The 19,446-nt window shown below is 39.0% G+C and overlaps 1 long non-coding RNA gene across 7 annotated transcripts in view; it reads left to right on the forward strand.

The window, feature by feature from the left end:
* Positions 1-974: 974 nt before the first annotated feature.
* Positions 975-19,446, forward strand: part of LOC134477296 (uncharacterized) — a 212,566-nt gene continuing 194,094 nt past the window's right edge. For all 7 annotated transcript variants that reach the window (XR_010049256.1, XR_010049255.1, XR_010049258.1 and 4 more), the window contains exons 1-2: positions 975-1,218; positions 3,327-3,365. This is a non-coding gene — a long non-coding RNA (uncharacterized LOC134477296). The remainder of the gene's footprint in view (positions 1,219-3,326; positions 3,366-19,446) is intronic.

Raw genomic sequence — 19,446 nt, forward strand, 5'->3', positions numbered from 1 at the left:
CTATTTAACACCCCTAAACACACTTGCAGTTGTATCCTTTAGAGCACTTTTATTCCCTCTCTTTTTTACAACAAAATTTACACATGACTGACGCTTTTTAAATCACTCTCCTGGCCTTCTTCCCTGACTCTCCAGAGACTCTTCCACCGCCTAGTCCCAAGGCAGTGTGCTGGGACTACGTCTATGAGTGTGGCTCGAAGTCATTAGTGCAGTCCTACTTGATGGGTGGTTGTGTGAGAAGCCCATGGAGACAGAGGGGCTGGCGCGGAAGTCACAGACACACTGAAGGTAGTACACGCTCACAGTTTGTCTTTCTGAGCTAAACAGCAAGGCACGCTTGACACTGATAGAGTTGATGGAGACAAGTGTCTCTCTTTGCTTTACTTATTTAGAATCAACACAAAATAATAGTCCTAGGAAAAATCATTAAAAAGAAAAGAAAGAAAAAGAAGAGAAAAAGAGACAGAAGATGAGAAAGAGGATTGCAACTCACTACCTATGCTCTGACCAGTTCTGTTCTATTATCATTTTTTCACTACCTAAATTCTGAATGAGATTTTCATTGACAAAATAATTCTGCTACAAAGATAAATTACTGAAAAACATTTTATTTTTTCCAGTGCCTTAATTAGAAAGATGAGTAAAATGTACTATAGGGTGGTTATTAATAACAAGTAGATATCAGAAATATTGCATAGTATCTTTTTCACTTTTTGAATTTGTAAATTATATTATGGGATATAATGCCAACCTGCTACTCTTAGATACACCAAGGTCAGGTATAACTTACATATGCACACTCTTTCCAGAAAATACTGTTCCCATCTTTTTGCAGGGCTGATCAATCAGGTTGAGAAGGCTGAAGTCTTCAGGGATCCTACTAGTGTCTTCTCCCTTAGAAATACTTTATGTACTGCAAAGTTGCTGCCATATGGTTCTCACAAAGGTTCTGCCAAATTCCCGTGGTTCTCACAAGAGCTCCTGCCTCCTCTGTTCTTTTCATCTCCTGCTGCGGGTGGCAGACATGGGAGAGACAGGCAAGCTGCAAAGGGAAGGCAAAGTAAAATTAAAGCCCTACAACTGTGTTCGTGTGTCAGCGTGGATGGGGTACCCCTTAGTTTCTTCATAGAAGGGGGTGTGACCACCCAGGACTGTCTGGAACAGATCCTATGGAAGTCACTCTGTTCACCTAGAAGCTGGAGGAGAAGCAGAAGGCAAGTCTCTGGGAAGGCATGGGTGGGAATGATGTGAGTGGTGGGAGACCTGAGGGCTTAAGGGGAGAAGTCTCTAGAGCTTTTTACTTTACAGAGGAAAAAGAATGGTATCTGGAGGCTGGTCTGAATTTTCAAAACAACATAACGTTGTGTAGGATGGGACAACACATAGAAAGACCGGTGTTCCTGACTGTGTGTTCTTGCAGGCGGGGGAATCAGGCTCTGTGCCCAAGCAGGGACTGGACTGGCTTTTTTCTTCCTTTGTATGGTTGCTTTGCATCCCTTCTGTTTCTGGGTGAGCTGTATTAGAGTGTCTTTCCTAATCTCCGCCCTGTAATTGATGTATTCAAGAAAACGACAACTTCTTTTGAGAACTGCAAAATACTTGTGAGGGTACATGGCAGCCTCACAAGACAGGCTCATAGAGTCTGGTTGCAGAACATATGCTGCTTGCTAACATACACTGCTTGCTTATTTTTGAGTGCATGATGTGAAATAGATTCTTTGAGAGTAATGAACAATTATTAGCTCCACAATGGTGTTTGCTAAATTGGGTTTGGATTCGTTTTGTAAACCTTGTACATGAGTTTGGTCTTGATTTTTAATAGCTACTTACATAGATCCCTTGTTTTCATTTTGCTATGAATGTTCAGTATAGGTGAGGCAGAAAGAACAATTCGGCCTTGCAGCTCATTTCAAAAATGGGAGTAAAGAAACAAAATTTCTAGTCTGGTCTTGCCCAGCCTGACAAGCCCAAGAAAGTTCTATTTCTAACTTGGTATCAGTTCATTCCCAGTTCTTTTTGTTTGATCCATCAGGAGGTGACTGACCATACATGCTGGGGAGTGTGGTGAGGAGATAAAGGTGACCAAGGGGCAGCATCCATATGGTCTCAATTTTTTTTTTGTCTTTTTCCTTTTTATCGGGTACCAGGGATCGAACCCACGACTGCCTGCTTGCAAGACAGGCGCTTATGCTGCTGAGCTAAATCCCCAGCCCCTCATATGGTCTCAATTTTAACCAGGGCTCTATTTGTACAGATTTTTTGGGTTATCACACCCTACTTTGGTAGATGTTTGCTGCAGCACTGAGCTGGAGGTGGGGCAGGGGTGGCAGACCCCTCTTGCCTATCTTACTTAGAGTCCTCACCCAGCTTGGATAGTGCCTGGGAGGTTGCAGGTGGCCCCTGGGCTTCTGCTGCATTTGACTAATGGCTCTCACGGCTGTCTACTTCTTCCCTCCAATTAGAATTATCTGCATGTTTCAAGATGAGATAATTAAATACATCCTTGAAGGATATAGAAAACAATAGCCCCCTCCTCTCTTTATTCTGGGGGATTACAAATCCTGAAACTACCAGGTTGTCTTGTCAAATGAGGTATTGTTTTTCAAAATATATCCTGAATGTCATCCTTTATAATTAAGGCTTCTGGCGTTCAGTTTAAAGTGATATTTGCCAGTAAAAGCCTGCCAAAAAATAAATAAATAAAAGCAGCCTTACCGTTAAATATTGATTTAAGCTGGGAAACTGGCTCCGAATTTTGTTATACCAGTCTTGATCTCCGTGGCCTCTGGGCATCTGTTTCAATTTGGTCAAATTGAAATGGGGAGGGACAGTGCCAGGCTAATAGCAAGGTGATCCAATATAGCAAGGATGAGTTGTATTTGATGAAAATGAGCCAAGTGAAGTCATCTACAGGTCCTGGGGGTAGCTGTGCTGGGGTGAAAAAGAGCCCATGGGTATCTTACCCAACTCATGGGCTGACCAGAGTCACTGATGATATTTTTTGAAATGGAAGAAATGTTGAGTTATCTTTGGAGAACAGTATGTTTCGTCTCTTTTGCCTTTCAGTGTTTCCTGGGATGTGTAAGTTTTTCTCCAGTTGGTCTGGATGAACATTTTGCCTCATGAACCTTGATGTCACTGGTAGTGATGTTAAAAAAATCCAAAGGCAGTGTTTTCCCCTGTGAATCAAATCTTTCAGTCTTTATTCCCTTTCTGGGAAATGAGTAGGGGTCTCAGAAGCAGTCGTCTTCCCCCCTCCCCCGCCCCCACTGAATGTACATGCTTGCAAACTGTTAATATCACCTCTGTGTCTTGCAAACAGGAAGGAAGAGGGTTAAAATTCCGGAACAAGAGCCCTTGATGAGGTGGGTGCAAACTGACTCTGTGGGTGCAATGTGTCTGAGATCTATTGGTTCTGACAACCCCACTTATTCCAGTCTCTCTTGTTGTCTGTAAAGTTAACAAGGGCTGATAAGAGATGATGAGGCAGGGTACCAGTTTATATTTCCAGACTCATAAATATTTCACAATACCATTTTCTTACAATCAGATACATTAGTTTGCCAAGTACAGATGCTGCTGGATGTTCATACAGTGCTAGTGTTTGACAAAGGCCTTACTTTTAAATGGGTTGGGGACAGCGGATGGTACAAGGTAGGCGTGGCTTGCCACTACACCTTGCTTTCAAGTGCACATTCCAGTTCTGGTGAGAGAATTGGTATTTGACCTCTAAAAACTGTTACTGTCTACTCTGAGAAATATAGCGTCATGTTTACAGGTAAAAAGGCATCAATCTTAGCCACACTCTTGCATTCTTTCTTGTTCTCTGGTTTTCTGATGCCCTTATGTTTCTTTGTACCTTACCTTGTGTAACAGTCAAACGAGGCACCAATGGATAAATTTAATTTGGAACAAAACTCTGTCTTGATAAAGCTACCTTTGCTCAGGCTCAAACACGGCAACCTGCAATGTTCTGACACCATGCCTCACCTTAGTGCTATCACAGGCTCCAAAAATTATGTCCAACCTCAGCATCTCCCCCAGTTATTCTGTCTACAACAGGAAAAGAGGTGGAGACCCAAGAGTCAGCCAAGTGGTGATGGCTTTTTCCCTGATGTAATCAAATGGAGTGCATGGATATCCCTTGATTAACAGCTGCAGGACTAATTTCCCTTTTTGGTTGCTTGACTCACAGCAAGAATCATGTCAAGGCAGCAGAGAAGCAATTAAATTGATTTTAATCTTTGTCAGAGAAGATAACATGCCTCTTTCTCTTCTCATTTAAATAATTAAAGTTTCAATAGGTATTATTTCTGGCTTTAAAGAAATTGGTATCTTAATGTAATAGAATCCTTGTAATTATATACTTAATGGTTCTTAATAAGTTAATCATGGTTTTTCATTTAACATGTATTTTTTACTTATTAAATTTTTATTTGTCATAGTATCTTTGCATTTAAGAAGATGGGGGAACACAAAGCAGGATAGATATAAAACAAAATTCTGTCATTTCTCATTATTAATCCTTTCAACAGCCATCTCCTGTTTTCATGGTGTCTTGGACTTAATTTGAAGTCATATCTTTAGGTTTCACTGCACTTAAAAGACATCTACTCCTTTTAAAGACAACATACTTAATTTTAATGGTGTTTGGCTTTTATGAAGATTTTCTTATAGAACATCATACATACGTACATGGTGTGGAGCTGCATTAAATTTAAAATTTCATTAAAGTCATAGGGAAGTATTTAAAAATAATTGCAAGTAGTTTCACTCTTTTTTGTTATTCTGTCAGACATACAGTTATTTTATTCTTCATCCCAGTGTTATGAAATGCATTATGTACAGTTCAGAGAAAAGGAAATATGGGTGAAATTCATAGATCAAGTGGCCTTCCTCATTAGATGCTGAGTTTTAGTTGTAATTCATGTGCAACCTACAGGATATTGAATATTACATAATTTAACTATAATAAGTACCAGTTACTACCTACAGAGTGGGGGACTAGTATAACAGAGGAAGTATTATGCTGAAGAGAGAGCAGGTCGCCATTTAGAATGCAATTAGGAAGTGAGTTTTTAATCAAAAGTTTAAAAACCCTTGCTCTTTAGGGTGCTGGACAGTGATCAAGAGGAGAGAGCACACGCTTATCAGACCCTGGGAGCCCTGGACCAGAAACCCTGAGCTTAGGGGGAGACAAAGCCAGGTTCTAGAGCTGGTCCTTTCATTTAGGGCTTTGGAGTGCTACAACCTTCTGTTAGAACCTAATTGATTAACTGAATGTTTTAACCAGTATTTTCAGAAAAAGACATTTGCTAGGTTATATACTGCTGAGTTGAAAATGTCGCTGCCTCTGGGTAGATTACAAAAAGACGCCTTCTTTTCCTGGGGTGACCGATAGAGGGCAGGCTGCACTTCACCTCTTTTCTTGCTCCTGCTGTGTCTCTTTCCCTCCCTCCCCTCCTTTCCCCTCCCTTTCCTTTCCCTCTTTCTCTCCCGGCCTTTTCCTTCCCTTCCTCTTTCCTTTTCAGTTTTTCCTTTCCTTTCCTTTTTTTCTCCTTCACTCCCTCCTTCCCTCCCAATTTCTTTCTTTCTTTCTCTTTTTCTTTTGTTCTTGAACAACTGCATACAGCTTCAAAGCATGTGTGCAACAACTAACAACTTCCTTAAACTCTGAAGAAAGAAATCAGTGTACCGAATTAATGCAAATGGAAGAAGAGCAGCATGGGCAGGTGAAAAAGCAGTACATAGGCCCCAAGAAGAACATTCTTGACCAGTTCTAAGTAGATACTTACACCTTGTCCATATTGACTGAGAATTATCCAGTTCCTTAAGATTTGGTGGCATGAGAACACATTGTGTGCCCTTCTAGTTGCTTGTAGAAAACACACATGTAGTTCTTATAGAGAACGTTTTCACTCATTCTCATGCATCTTGATGCTTTCAGTCTGAATGATAGTTTAGACTGGAGATTCTGGAGCCCAACATATCCAAAGCCAGCGTTACTAAGAGAAGGGATCTTTGGGTAGACACCGAGAAATGGGAGTGAGTGAGGTGGGGAAAACCAAAGGGGAAGGTTGTTCAAGGCAGAGGAAATCATTGAGGCAGAAGAACGCAGGTGAGTAAACGCAAGGCTGTTTTAGGAACTATTTTTATGCCTGCATAAAGTGACATAAAATGGGTGTCTCTGAAGATGCTCAGCTAATCTTTTGTCCACTGAACCCTGAAGGTATTTTTATATCTACCTATCTAATTCTCACACAAATTTCATAAATTGGGTGAGAAAGATCTTATCAACTGAAGTCTCTCCAGGGACGTTGTGGTTTCTATTTAGCTGTGTCCCAAGAGACTCACGGGCTCATGAGAGGGGCCTTCGGAAGATGACTGGACAGTGGGGGCTTATGACTGGTTTGCCGTTAGGAGTGGAATCTGGTCAGAGGTGGTGAATCACTGGGGTGTGACCTGGAAGGGTTTATTTCCCTCTCCAGCTGCCCTTAGCTGTCTGCTTTGTGGCTGCCAAAAGGCGAGCAGTTTTCCCCTGTCCAGGCCCTTCCACCATGGTGCTTATGATGTACTGACTGGCATTTCTAAAATGTGAGCCAAGGTGAATCTCTGCTCCTCTAAGTTGTATCAGGTATTTGTCTCAGTGGTGAGGCTCTAGAGCCTTCAAAGGTACACAAGCCTAAAGAACTCACAGATGTGTTACTTAGTGGACACTCGGGCATGTGACCAGCTCACCAAAGGAGACAGCTTTTCCCTTCCTCCCCAGATAACAGCACATCACCACGTTTCTCTTTTATAAGTCTGCTGTTGTGGTTGTTACTGTTAGGGAGCAAGAGATGGTAGGAAGAGTACAGTGAGGCCCTTCATTTCTCTCTTCTAATAGTGAAAATGTGAAAACTTTTGCAAGGTGAGTTAGCAGGTGTGAAATGCAATGGAAGTATGTGTGAACATAATAAAGTCAAATAATGGAGTTCTAAGTATGTGCTGAGCCAATATGCTCTAGTTTTCTTAATGATGTTTTTAAAGCAGTTTATTTAAAAATAAAGTTAAAAAATTTACTCATTCTTTCATGAGCTTTCTGCTCACACCTATATACCTCCTCCGAGAACAGTGACCTCAGGGTGTATTTCCACAACCACATCTCAGGTGGGATTTATCTCATTTGCTCTTTGTCCCTAGGCTCTAGCATAATGTATGGGCTAGAAGATTCATTCATTCATTGGCTCAACAAATATTGATTGCATGTTTGTATGACCAGTGCTACTCTAGGTACTTAGGGTGTAGCCACGAAGAACATACATACACGTATTGCTGTAGTACAACTTCGATTCTGGAATATTCTGGTTATGAAGAAATTAAGCAATATGTGGTAATGACTAGACATAAATGATTTGAATGAATGTTAAAGGATTCCTTTCTGGACAAGTGATATTTGAGCTGAGATTTTAATGTCAGAATTCAAATGTAGGAAAAAGCTTGATGTACCTGAAAAATGGAAAAAAAAAGAACAGAGTGACTGGAGTTTGATGGAAAGAGTTTGGAGCTGAACAGAAAGAGGATGAGACTGTCACATCACAGAGGGTGACAAGGGCCATGTCAAAAGCTGACCTGTGTCCTAAAATTCTCCAAAACATCATAATAGTTAAACATGTTTGCCCCCCAAGGACACAAGAAGTGAAAAGAGAGCCCACAGAATGGGAGAAAGTATTGCCAAGTCATGTATCTAGAAAAGGACTTATCTCCCGAATATACAAAGAATTTTTATAATTCAGTAATACAAGGCTAATTTGCAAAGGAGGAAATGACCCAAATAGTCATTTTCCTAAAGGAGAGATACAAATGTTTAAAAAGAAAGTGAAAAGATTCTCTTCATCATTAGTCATCAGAGAAAAGCAAATCAAAATCATGTGAGCTGGGTGTGGTAGCCTGTGCCTATAATCTCAGTCCTACTGATACGGGGGAATGAAACTCCCAACCTACTACATGTCCGGTATGAGTTTGTGTTCTCTTAAATCAAAGAATGAATTTTAGGAACAACAATTTTAGGAGATTAAGAGCAGAATATGTTTAATTGGGAGAAGGAAACCTTGCATCTGAGAGAGAGACAGAAAGGTCCCAAGTGGGCTGCCAAGAACTCTGTCTTTTCTAGGGACTTTTATAGAGTAAAACCATGAGGTGAGATGGGTCCAGGGTGGAGGAAGACATGGGAACTTACAAAGTGGGCATAAGATGGGACAGAACTGTGATCAACCAATAAGATTACTTGCTCAGGGAAAATTGATTAAATCAGGAACAAATGGGGAAGTGAGTCACATAGCAAGTGGGCATGCTTAAAGAACAGTTACTCTTCCTGTAGGATGTTGGGATGGTAACTCCTGTCTTTCTCAAGGTGTCAGAGAACTATTTAGACAATGGGTGTGTTTGCTTTGCCTTTTCTCTTGAGATCTGGCCTACAGTGGGAGGTATTTATTTCCAAAGTTGCAAAGTGGCTGTTCTTCTGCACTGGCTCCTTTGAGAGCCCAGACCTGTCTGACTGCCTATAATATTTCTAACAAAGGCAACTAACTGCCTGTAACATTAAGGAGGCTGAGGCAGGAGGATTGAAGGCTTGAAGCCAGCCTGAGCTATGTAATGAGTTCAAGGCTGGCCTAGACTACATGAGATCTTCTTTAAGGAAACAAGGAAAAGCAAAAATAAAAAAACAAAAGAAAGAAACAAACAAAAAACCATGAGATGCCCATTATGATTGCTAGAATAAGAAAGTCAGATAACTATAAGTGTTGACAAGGATGTAAAAAATTAAAATCATCATATACTTTTGGGAATATAAATGTTAGATCATATAGTTGCTTTGGAAAACAGTTTGGAGATTTTCTTAAATATTTAAATATAGATTTGTGCATCCCTCAGTATTTCTAATCCTAGATTTGTACTCAAGAGAAATGAAAGCAGTTGCCACAAAACACACACACAAATGTTTACATCAGCATTATTCATTAATAGCTGAAAGGTGGAAACAATTCAAATGTCTATCAGCTGGGAAAGGAAGAAACAAGTGTGGAATACTCATACAACGGAATTGGTTTTACGAAGGAATTGGTACAATGTGAAAAAACTTGAAAACATTATACCAAATGAAAGAAGCCAATCATGAAAGGCTCACATTATATAACTCCACCTGTATTACATTTCCAGAACAGGGAATTAATAGAAACAGAGTAGATTCATTGCGACCTAAGAGACAGGATGGGAAGATAAGAGGTGAGTATTAAAAGTCACAAGACTTTTCTTTGATGCAATAAAATGTCTTAAATTGACTGCAGAGATAGTTGCACAATACGTGAATATACTAAAGCCAATTGAATTGTACATTTGATATTGGTGCACTGTGTTGTGTGTGACTTACATTTCAATGAAGCTGTTGGGAAAAAGATGAAAAATCCCCCCAAACCTGGGGGTACACTTCACCCTGCATGAGTTTCAGACTCTTCAGATAAAATGTTCTCTGTCTACATTTGAATATCTTTGTGCCCAAGGGAAGATCATCAATGAAACTATTCTTAGAATATGAAGCTTTCTTCCCTAAAATACTGGAAAGGAACAACACCTTGAACACCACAGGAAACCCATAAATATCTAATTTGCACCACTGCATGATAAAAGCAGCTTGCTTCTTCCAGTCATTAGCAACATTCAAAAATATATTCTGGCTTTTTGCTTGCTAATAAGGATATTTACATTTGCTCTTTGCACCAAATAAGTGAGCCCTGTTTATGCCTACTGTTTCTCTGTGGCTCTGGTTCCCCTGAACTGTGTTTGGAAAGCAGGCAAAGAACTTCTGGGGACTAACACAATGGAAGAAAGTGTGATCGTTACGTGATTATTCCTTTGACTAATGCATTTGGGATCATGAATTTCTAAGTGAGTCTAGAATTTGGAATCTATGTGATTATTTTAGGTGGCAGGGAATTAATCATTGTATTTTACTGTGAATAACATCCTGTTTGTCTTGCAGGCGGGTTAATCTTTGCATAGACAAATTTTACATCATTTAAGATAGGAAAAATCTTATTCATCTTTGTACCTTTCATTATTTAATGCTTTTGTGTATGAGTTCAATAACTTTTAAAATTGAACTTGAATTATTAAATAACCAGAGCTTGAGAATAAGGCCAAGAAAAATTTTCAGTGATTGAAACTAATAAAATAGAATACGTGATAGATGATATTTACTGCACATAGTGTGATTTACTATGGGATTTACGATGGCGTATCAAAGTAATATTGTCTAAACCAAGGAGTACCTAGCTGCCAATCAGGAAGTATGGAACATAATGGTGCTATTTAAGTTTGATAAAAAAGAAAAATGGAAAAGATGTTTTCCAGTTTTTGTTTTTTGTTTTTTCTTGCACGGTTTAAGGAAGTAAGACACTGTCTGGTGGACACAGCACTAGACTGAGGCTCTGTTTGGGTGGCAGAATAGTTCCCTAGGCGTGGACACAGTATGCATCTAGTTTCCTCCCCTCTCCTTATATGCAGGAGGTGGGATATGTGGAACTTTGTATTTACTTATCATGGTGAACAAATTTTTCTTTCCTCCCTCCTGTACCACAGTGATCAATCACAAGATCTGCTCATGTGTGAAGTTTTATCTAAATGAGGGACTGACCTTTTTTAGGGCAACCCTTCCAAAACAAAGTAAAACAAAACAAAACAGAACAAAAACCCAGAAACCAACTTATGTCAGTTTTTTTCCTTGCTTTTTCTCTTTCCTGCCATCTAAGAACAGGATTTGATTTCCTTAGGCTTCTCTCTGTTCGTTTAGGTTACAAGGATGAATCTGATATTGCAAGTATCTTAAATAGATTCTTAAATATATGCTTTATGCTTTGAATTGCAAGAGGTACTGATGCCATCTTTACCACACATATGGCTCTTAGCACTTTACAGCTCAATTTTCTGCTTAAAAGGGTGCTGCTTATAAACCAGCAAATACAGCAAGCAACTAATTAGCCAAATTAATGAGGGCTTGTTTACTTGAAGTCCCCGGTGCCCTTGAAACTTGGGATGTTTCGTTGTTACAATCTGCAAGTGGTTTCTTCCAATTAATTTTTAACATACGGCTCTTCCCTCTTCTCAGTAATATGTAATATCCTAATATTTTGAGGGGCTTGGAAGAATTAACACACTAATCTTCTTAGGGAGCCACTGGAAAAATAAAAGGAATCCAATTTTTTTTTTTGGTCAACATTAATTTTGGCACACTTTAAAAATTCTAGTTTATAGGTCTGGAGAAAAATTGATAAAGAGCAAATATTAAGATTTATTCTGATGAAAAAGACAGAAAGAAAGAAACACATGTAGGTATCAGATGAATTTTTCTTTGTCACAGAATGAATGGCAAACAAGCTGAGAAAAATTAGTCCTTTTACTTCTAGCCCATATAGAATCTCTTTATTAGAGACATAGCCAAATCTAACTAAGCACATGGACGAAAACTATTGAAAGTTTAAGACAGAATCTTGAAGGCCCCAAAAAGTGATTCTCTATATACAAGGAATCTTTAATAAGATTGACAGCTGATTTTTCATCAGAAAGCTTAGATGCCAGGAAGCAGTGGGATGACATAATCAGAGTGTTAATAGGAATAAATGTCAACCAAGGATTCTATATCTGATAAAACTCTGTTTCAAAAAATAAGAGAGGGCTGAAGATTCAATAACTTTGTGGCACAAGAGCCTGCCTAGTAAGCACAATGTTTTGAGTTTGATTTCAAGCACAAAAACAAAAAAAGCAACAACAACCACAAAAATAGCAACAACCAAAAATAAAGGAAAACTTAATTTCAGATAAAAACTGAGGGAGTTCGCTGCTAGTGGACTTGCACTATAAGAAATGCTAAAAGGAATGCTTTAAGCTGAAGTTAAAGGAAACTAGACAGTACCAGTGACATATGAAGAAGTAAAAACTTTGGTAAAGGCAACTAATTATAAATCTGTTTTAACTGGAGCATGCTATGTAAGTATGTAATTTGTGATAACAACATGGGGGTAAAGAACGGCAAGAACAGAGCTTTGAATATGTTATTAAAACCCAATCTCCATTTTAAAAACTTTTTTATTCTTCTTTCCCTTTCCTTCTCCCTTATCCTCTGTCTCCCCCCCCCCCGCCTTTTCATTTGAAAAAGATCTTCCTACTTTATTTTGCTTTTTATTTATATGATGGATAGTGAACTAAGCCATGGAAAGAACAGGGAGAGAGGGAAGTGACAATGTACGAAGAAAAAAAAAAAGAATTAAGATGTGTCATGTATTAACTCTCCACAATAGCTTCAAACACGCATTGCAAACATATGCTAAAAAATAAAAGATTAAAGAATAATAATGATAGTGCCCCTTCACATAGCTATGTGATTCAAGTGAAAGCATCAAATAACATGATTAGTTAGAGAAAAGTCTGGAAGGAATTTAGGTCTATCTGTTTTACCCAAAACGAGCCCCAAAATGGTGTCCAAAAAATGGGGCAAGACTTTTTTTTTCTAAAGAAAAAGGAGCACTTTTTATTTATCGTGGCACCAGCGACACAGTGCAGTTGGAGTTTACAAAGCTGTGTGTCTGGCTTAAAATTTTTACAGATTTTTGAAGAAAGAACAATTACAAAGTAAATGGTTTATGGGTGTGGATCAGGAGTGAGGAAATCCTTGATCCCCTAAGGAATGAGGAAGACCTTTGTTTCCCTTTGCTTGGGGACAGAGAAGATTCCCAGGAATTTACAGTCATTTGTCAGCTAATTTCAGCACTTAATTTTAGATAACATCTGTCCTTTGCAGAGGGGAACAATGGTTAACATATCAATCAATCAGGTCACCCAGGAAGATGGCGCATACAGAACAGTATGACAGCACTACAGCTATTTTATAACAATGTGGTCAGTGCCCCAGGGTGTCCGGTTGTTGAAAATAGTTTGTGAAGGGAATTAACAGGTAATTTGGTCATATAACTTGGGCATTGGCAAACATAACACAGGGTGACGAAGTTCTTTTTGCTAGTGTACAGCACTGTCACTAAATGAAGTGTATTTTTATTGCTCTCATGATTTTTGCAAAATAAACTTGACCTTGGGGGAAATATGCTATTAATGTTTTGATATCAATTAATCTATATTGTAGATGTAGCATGTTAATTATAATTCTAATGGTAGTTACTAAGAAAAAAATTTAAAACATATACTGAAAAGGAGAGGAGAAGGAAATCAAAGTAGTCTATCAGCAAAAACAAAAAACAAACCCCCTCCCCAAATCAGCCAAACACAAAACAAGTTAGTGTTACAGGATCTGAGGAATAAAAAAGAAAAAGCATTGAAAACAAATAGCAAAATGGCAGACTTGTTTTTGCTCAATAACACTTTAATGCAAATGAAGTAAACTTGTCAATTAGAAGGCAGGTTTTCCGAGCCTACTGAGCAGTCACCCGCCTGTCTGCGGTGAGCCCAAAAGGCAGTGGTGAGGCACGCAGCTGGAGTGGGAAAGGGCTGAAGAGGCCTCTGCAGCACACGTAAGACGGAGAAGCTGGTTTCCTGTGGGTGACTGAATTCGAACCCATTCCAAATTATCAGTTCTAATTTTGTTTCAAACTTGGAAATTTTAATAAGTCTCTCTTTCTACTTGGACAAAAGTCACTTTCATGTATTTGAGGCAAAGGCCTTGTCATTTTGTGCTGTTGTAACAGAATATATGAGGCTGGGTAATTTATACAAGCATAAATTTATTTTCTCACAGTTAGGGAGGCTGAGAAATTTAAGACCAAGGTGCTGACACCTGTGGAGGGCTTTCTTTCTGCGTCCTCATGTGACAAAAGGCAAAAAAGCAAGAGAGACAAAGACAATTGATGTCACTGCCTGGCAGGAGAGGGAAGAGAGCAAGGGGTGGGGTGATCCATTCCTGCAAGCCCTTTTTGGAACAAAATTAATGTATTACTCCTTCTGAGACTGTTGCATTGGGGATAATAAATTTCTAACAGTTGAATTTTAGATGGGACACATTGAAATAATTAGCAGCTAAAATATAATGAGAGTGGAATTTTTTTTTAAGGAAAATACTTTTTCCTACCAATTACTCAGGTGATATTACTAAGAAGTGACATCAGGACTGGAATAGTGGCACACACCTGATATTCCAGCCCTTGGAAGGCTGAGGCAGTAAATTTTGTGAATTTGAGGCCATCCTGGGCTACAAAGTGAGTTCAAGTTCAGCCTGAACTGAGAAGTGAAACCCTATCTCAAAAAGACCAGACAAAGAAAAAAAAGGAAATGACATCAATGTTGCAGGTAATTTATATTTAAGTATCAGTGAGAAAACTTCATGAAAAGGAAGATCTGACATGATGAAGTGAATGGAAATATTAAGGTAAAAAAAGATGAAGAATTTGTACATGGTAATTATTCCCTTAGGTTGTAAAGAGGTAAGTTTTTAGGCAGTCTTTGCTGAAAGCACGCTATGCTGACCTGTGACTAGAAAAGCCTACTCCAGGAATGCGGAGGAAGTTAAGTGGATGTGGAGTAGGAAGTGGCATGGATGCTATGGAAACCAGATGTGCTTATGGCTCATCAGCTCCTTGTAGTGAATAACAAACTCAGGTGCTTTGGGAAAGGAAGCAATAATCTTTGCATATTTGGAGTTAGAGCTAACACCGCGGAGGACAGATAGCACATGGTTAGTAGTGTGTGATAAAGTAGTCTGATGCAATAGAGAAGTAAAAGTACAAAACAAACAGGTTTATTGAGTGGAGGACATGGGAAGAAGCACACAACCAATCGTGGCTGGGCTGTCTCCTTCCACCGGCATGTGGGGTATGGGACATATGTAACCTTTGACTGGAGGTGGTGCTTAGGGCGGGCATTGATTGGTGTGCGAGGAGCTGATTGAAATTTTCTTTCTGTGCACTGAGAAAGGAAAAAGGAAGTTGTAATAGAGGAAGGAGGAAATGACCTCCAGGTAAACATCCCCAATTTGGTCTTTAGCAGCCATAATGTTCTGTAGTTTATTCTTGGGCAAAACTCTTTCAGTGTGTATTAGCCTTTCGATTGCCAATACACAACATCCAACAGTCCCAAATTAAAGGAAGAAAGGTTTAATTTGGTTCACAGTGTCTAGGGATTCAGTCCACGATGTGCTGGCTCTAAGGCAAGAATATCATGGCAGACGGTGTACTTGGTTCATGATGGCTGGGGTTAGAGCTGGAGAAGAGCACAAGAGAGAAAGGAATCATACACAGTATCAAAGTCACTCAAGACCTACCCACACGCATCCTAGAAATTTGCTTCACTGATCCTCTAGGCAACTCTCAACCAGTCCACTTGACATAATTAAGCTTAATCAACACATAGTATAATATGTCTTTTCTTCTAGCACTTTGGATACATTTAAAAATAATGTTCCTGTCAAAACACTTTGATTCTCTTACGATACAAGTGTGCTATAATCTGAGTGTGTGGGCTTCCCAAAATTTATATGTCAAAACTTAATCCCCAATTTTGTGATGTTAAGAAGTGAACCCTTTATGAGTTAATTAGGAGGTGGGACCTTTGGATTCTCTCCTGATTGGATTAACACTCTTAAGAGAAAGGGCTGAGGAAGCTTGTCCTTTACTTCCAACATATGAAGATGCAGTGAGAAGGTAGCACTTGCAAACCTCACCAGCTGCTAAATTTGCTAGTTTCTTGATTTAGAATTTACTAGCTGTTGGAAGTGTCATAAATTTCTGTTGTTTATAAATTATCCAGCCTCAGTTATTTTCTTGTAGTAGTTCAAATGGACAAAACAAAAATTGGTACTAAGGAGTAGGGTGTGGCTATAACAAATACCTAAAAATGTGGAAGCAACTTTGAAATCAGGTAACAGTTAGAGGCTGGCATAGTTTGGAGGAGTGTACCAGAAAAGGGGCAGATTGCTGTGGATGGGTCACTGACAACAGTTCTGGTGTGGAGAGAGCCTTGGTCTTCTTAGAGATTACCTAAAAGGTTGGATGAGTGTTAGAAATATGGAGAGAGACCATTATTCTGAAGTATCTGATGGAAATGAGGAATGTTATTGAAATTGGAGGAATGACCATCTTTGTTATGAAATAGCATAGAACATGACTAAATTGTGTGAATCCTAGTGGTTTGTTGAAGGTAGAACTGAACAATGGAGTAAGATATTTGGTAAAATAAATATCTTTGCAAATCATGGAGAGTGCAGCATGGCTTCTCTTGAATGTTTATAGTAAAATGTGGTACTAGAGAAATGAGTTAAAAATAGAATATATGATCAAAAAGGATGCAGAATTAAAAGGTTGCATAATTCTCAGGCTTTTCAACCTGTCCGTATTGCATCAAATGAGAAAGCATAAACACGCTGTTGTAAGAAAATACACATCTGAGACAGTAAATTATAAATGAAAGTTCTGAAGGTTGAGAAGTTTGGATCAAGTAGCCTGAAGGTTCAGTGTCTGATGAGGATTTGTTCCTCTATAGACAGTGCCATATAGTTGTCCTCATATAGTCAAAGAGGGAATAATAAAACAGGACCTAAGCTAGTTATCTCCAGCCTTTTCCTAAGGCACTAGTCCATCCCTCATACCTTTATCACTCTCTAAATGCCCTATATCTTTATACTACTACAGTGAGGACAGTGTGTTACTATGAATTTTGGAGGGGACACACATTAAAATCACAGTGGATTTCAAGAGCACAAAAGATATGGGTGAGGAAATGGACATGCTGTTGTTAATCATAACGATGAAAGAGGACTTGCCACTCCCCTCACAAGCCTTGAAGGCAATGATTCAAAGGACAGGCCCAAGGCAGCTGGAATCTCATTGCCAAATCCCTCACTTCTTCTTCCCTCTACACAGACAAGTTCAGTTCTCCTTACTACAGGTTCACCTCACCAGTCCCAGGTGTGGCCATGGCCCCGATGAAAAACTTTGATGACTTTTACATGGTGCTATTTCCAGTGGTGCTCAGTGTGCAGCTGTGGAACATGGCTTCCTTGACCTAAATTTCAAAAGATGTCTCAGGAACCTCTGGGCCAGGCAGAGAACTGCCTCAGAAGCAGGACCATTAAAGAGAGCCCCACCTTGGGCATTGTCTAATGAACTGTCAGAGCAGGACTGACCCTGAGATCCCAGAACAGCTCTAACCAACCTGCTCCAACCTGGCAGAATTATATCGAGTTTCTGTGTAGGCTGTACCCAGCAAAGCCATGGGGAAGGGATTTCCCAGAGATTTGTGTGTCTCTCTGTGTGTGGAGGTGGTGGTGGTTTGTAAATCCCTGTGTGCCTAGGAAATGGAACATGGAGTCAGAAAAAATTACTCTCCAGACACAAGAATTAGTGTTGTTTGCCTTGTTGGATTTAGGATTTACTTGGATCCTATTATTCCTGTCTTCTATCTTGTTCCCTTTTGGAATGAGAATGTCTACTTTTTTTCTGTCCTGCCATTATATTTTGGAAGTACCTAACTTACTTGATTTCACACTTGGTGGAAGGCTTTGTCTCAGGATGAATTGTACTCTGACTCTGACCCATAACCGATTTAGAAGGTATTTAGATGAGACTGGGTTTTAAATTTTTGAGTTGATCCTATCAGAAGTTAAGAGTTTTGAAACTATTGAGATGGAATAGAAAAATTTTGTGTGTTAAGAAGGATGTAAATTAGGAGGTTAAGGGTGGAATGCTATGATTTAAATATTTATTTCTTTCTAAAATTTATTTATTGAAATTTAATACCCATTATGATAGTATTAAGAGGAAAGACCTTTGGGAGATCATTAAATCGTTAGGGCTCCACCTTCATAAATGAGATTAGAGTTTTCCTAAGAGAAAATGGAACTTGTTTACTCATTCTGTTGCATAAGTGCTCAGGCCTACTACAGAAGAGTGGGATTTTTTTGGTAAAGAATTTTGTGAGGAGGATGTCACAGTAAGAATCAAAGATTTATAGAAAATGAATGGGTGAAAAAAATGAAAATTTTAGAAGGCAAATCACCTTGAAGTATATATCCTTTTAAAATGCAAATCGAAGGGGTCAAGTGATTTTGGTATTTCTTGAGTTGATGAACTGTGCACTTCTGAGACTTGAGTGTGTCATGTTCTGGTTCCAGAGGCTTAAATGAATGATGGTGAATTCTAAACCCTAAGTAAATCTTGAGTGGAATTTCTATCTAAAAGCACTGCTTCTTTTTCTAGTTCTACTTCTGAGACTCAACCTTTGTTTTATTGAGGGATTCTTTCAAAATCATTTCTCAAGACCCAGCTCTAGAGTTACCCTGTGAGTGAAATGTTTCCCTGGTATCTTTCTTTTTCTTGGTGGAACTGCTCTCCGTTCTTTGCCTCTCACTTCTCTTTTGTAAAGATTTCTCTCACTATTCTGATGGCACTTGGTTGAATTCCTTGTCTGTCTCCTTAGTAGAGTGAATTCTTTGAGGGCAGCAACCATCTTTGTATCCAGAGACTAGCCCCACATTTGGCACATAGTGTTAGGGTTTTTCAGTGCATTAGAGAAGCAAAAGGAAAGAAAAGGGGCCTTTTTTGAGGATGTGGAGAGGAGGACACCATTTGTGATTTTGGGCATTCTCCACTGACAGAAACAAACTGTGCAGTTGTTGAATGAAGTGTCTTAGCCAGTGTTCCTCAGCATTGTTTCCCTCCATTTCATCCCACATTTACATACTACTGCTCTTCTTTTAAGGGGAAAGAGAGAAATTTGCCTTAAACTATTCCACCCAGTCCCTGTCAGCCTCAGAATTTGCATCTGTGGACTACAAGGTGGGAAGAGCTGGGTTGGAGAACAGACAGCAAGGTATCACGGAGAAGGAAGTAAGTTATGTGAATCTTTTAATTTCTGTGTTATATAGCACTGCTGTTTATTATATTTAAACAAGCAAGCAAATAAATAAATAACAAATGTGAGCCATGCACACAATGAGGGAAGTATACCATAAACCAGGAGTGTGATTCATTCAATTCTATGAATTTGAGATTAAAAGGACCTGGGAGTGCAGTAGATACTACAATTATCATAGGGCTGTTTGTGTTTCAGTGTATGTCTGAGACCCTAGGTATTTTCTTCATGCCGATTTCACTTGTGGATAGTCATAGTTAACAATGTATACCAATTTTAAAAAAATTCTTTTTATGGCTAGGCACCTACATAGAAACGAAATTCAAATTTCACATTGAGGATTTCTCAATGACAACTTTCTGTAGGTGGTCTTCAAGCTTGAATGTATCTACAAATAATGGAGCTTTATTAATGTTTTGAAGTTCATGGACTCTGAGTCATTAGGTTGTATGACCCAAGAATCTAATTATAAGCAATCATGCATGAGATTATTTTTTTGAGACAGAGTCTCTTCCAGTTCCTTGAGATGTTTTGATGCAGGTGGTTCCAGATAAATATGTT

This window comes from Cavia porcellus, unplaced genomic scaffold, assembly GCF_034190915.1.
Source record: "Cavia porcellus strain 051 isolate PalLab524CR breed Dunkin Hartley unplaced genomic scaffold, mCavPor4.1 scaffold_1, whole genome shotgun sequence".
Lineage (NCBI taxonomy): Eukaryota > Metazoa > Chordata > Mammalia > Rodentia > Caviidae > Cavia > Cavia porcellus.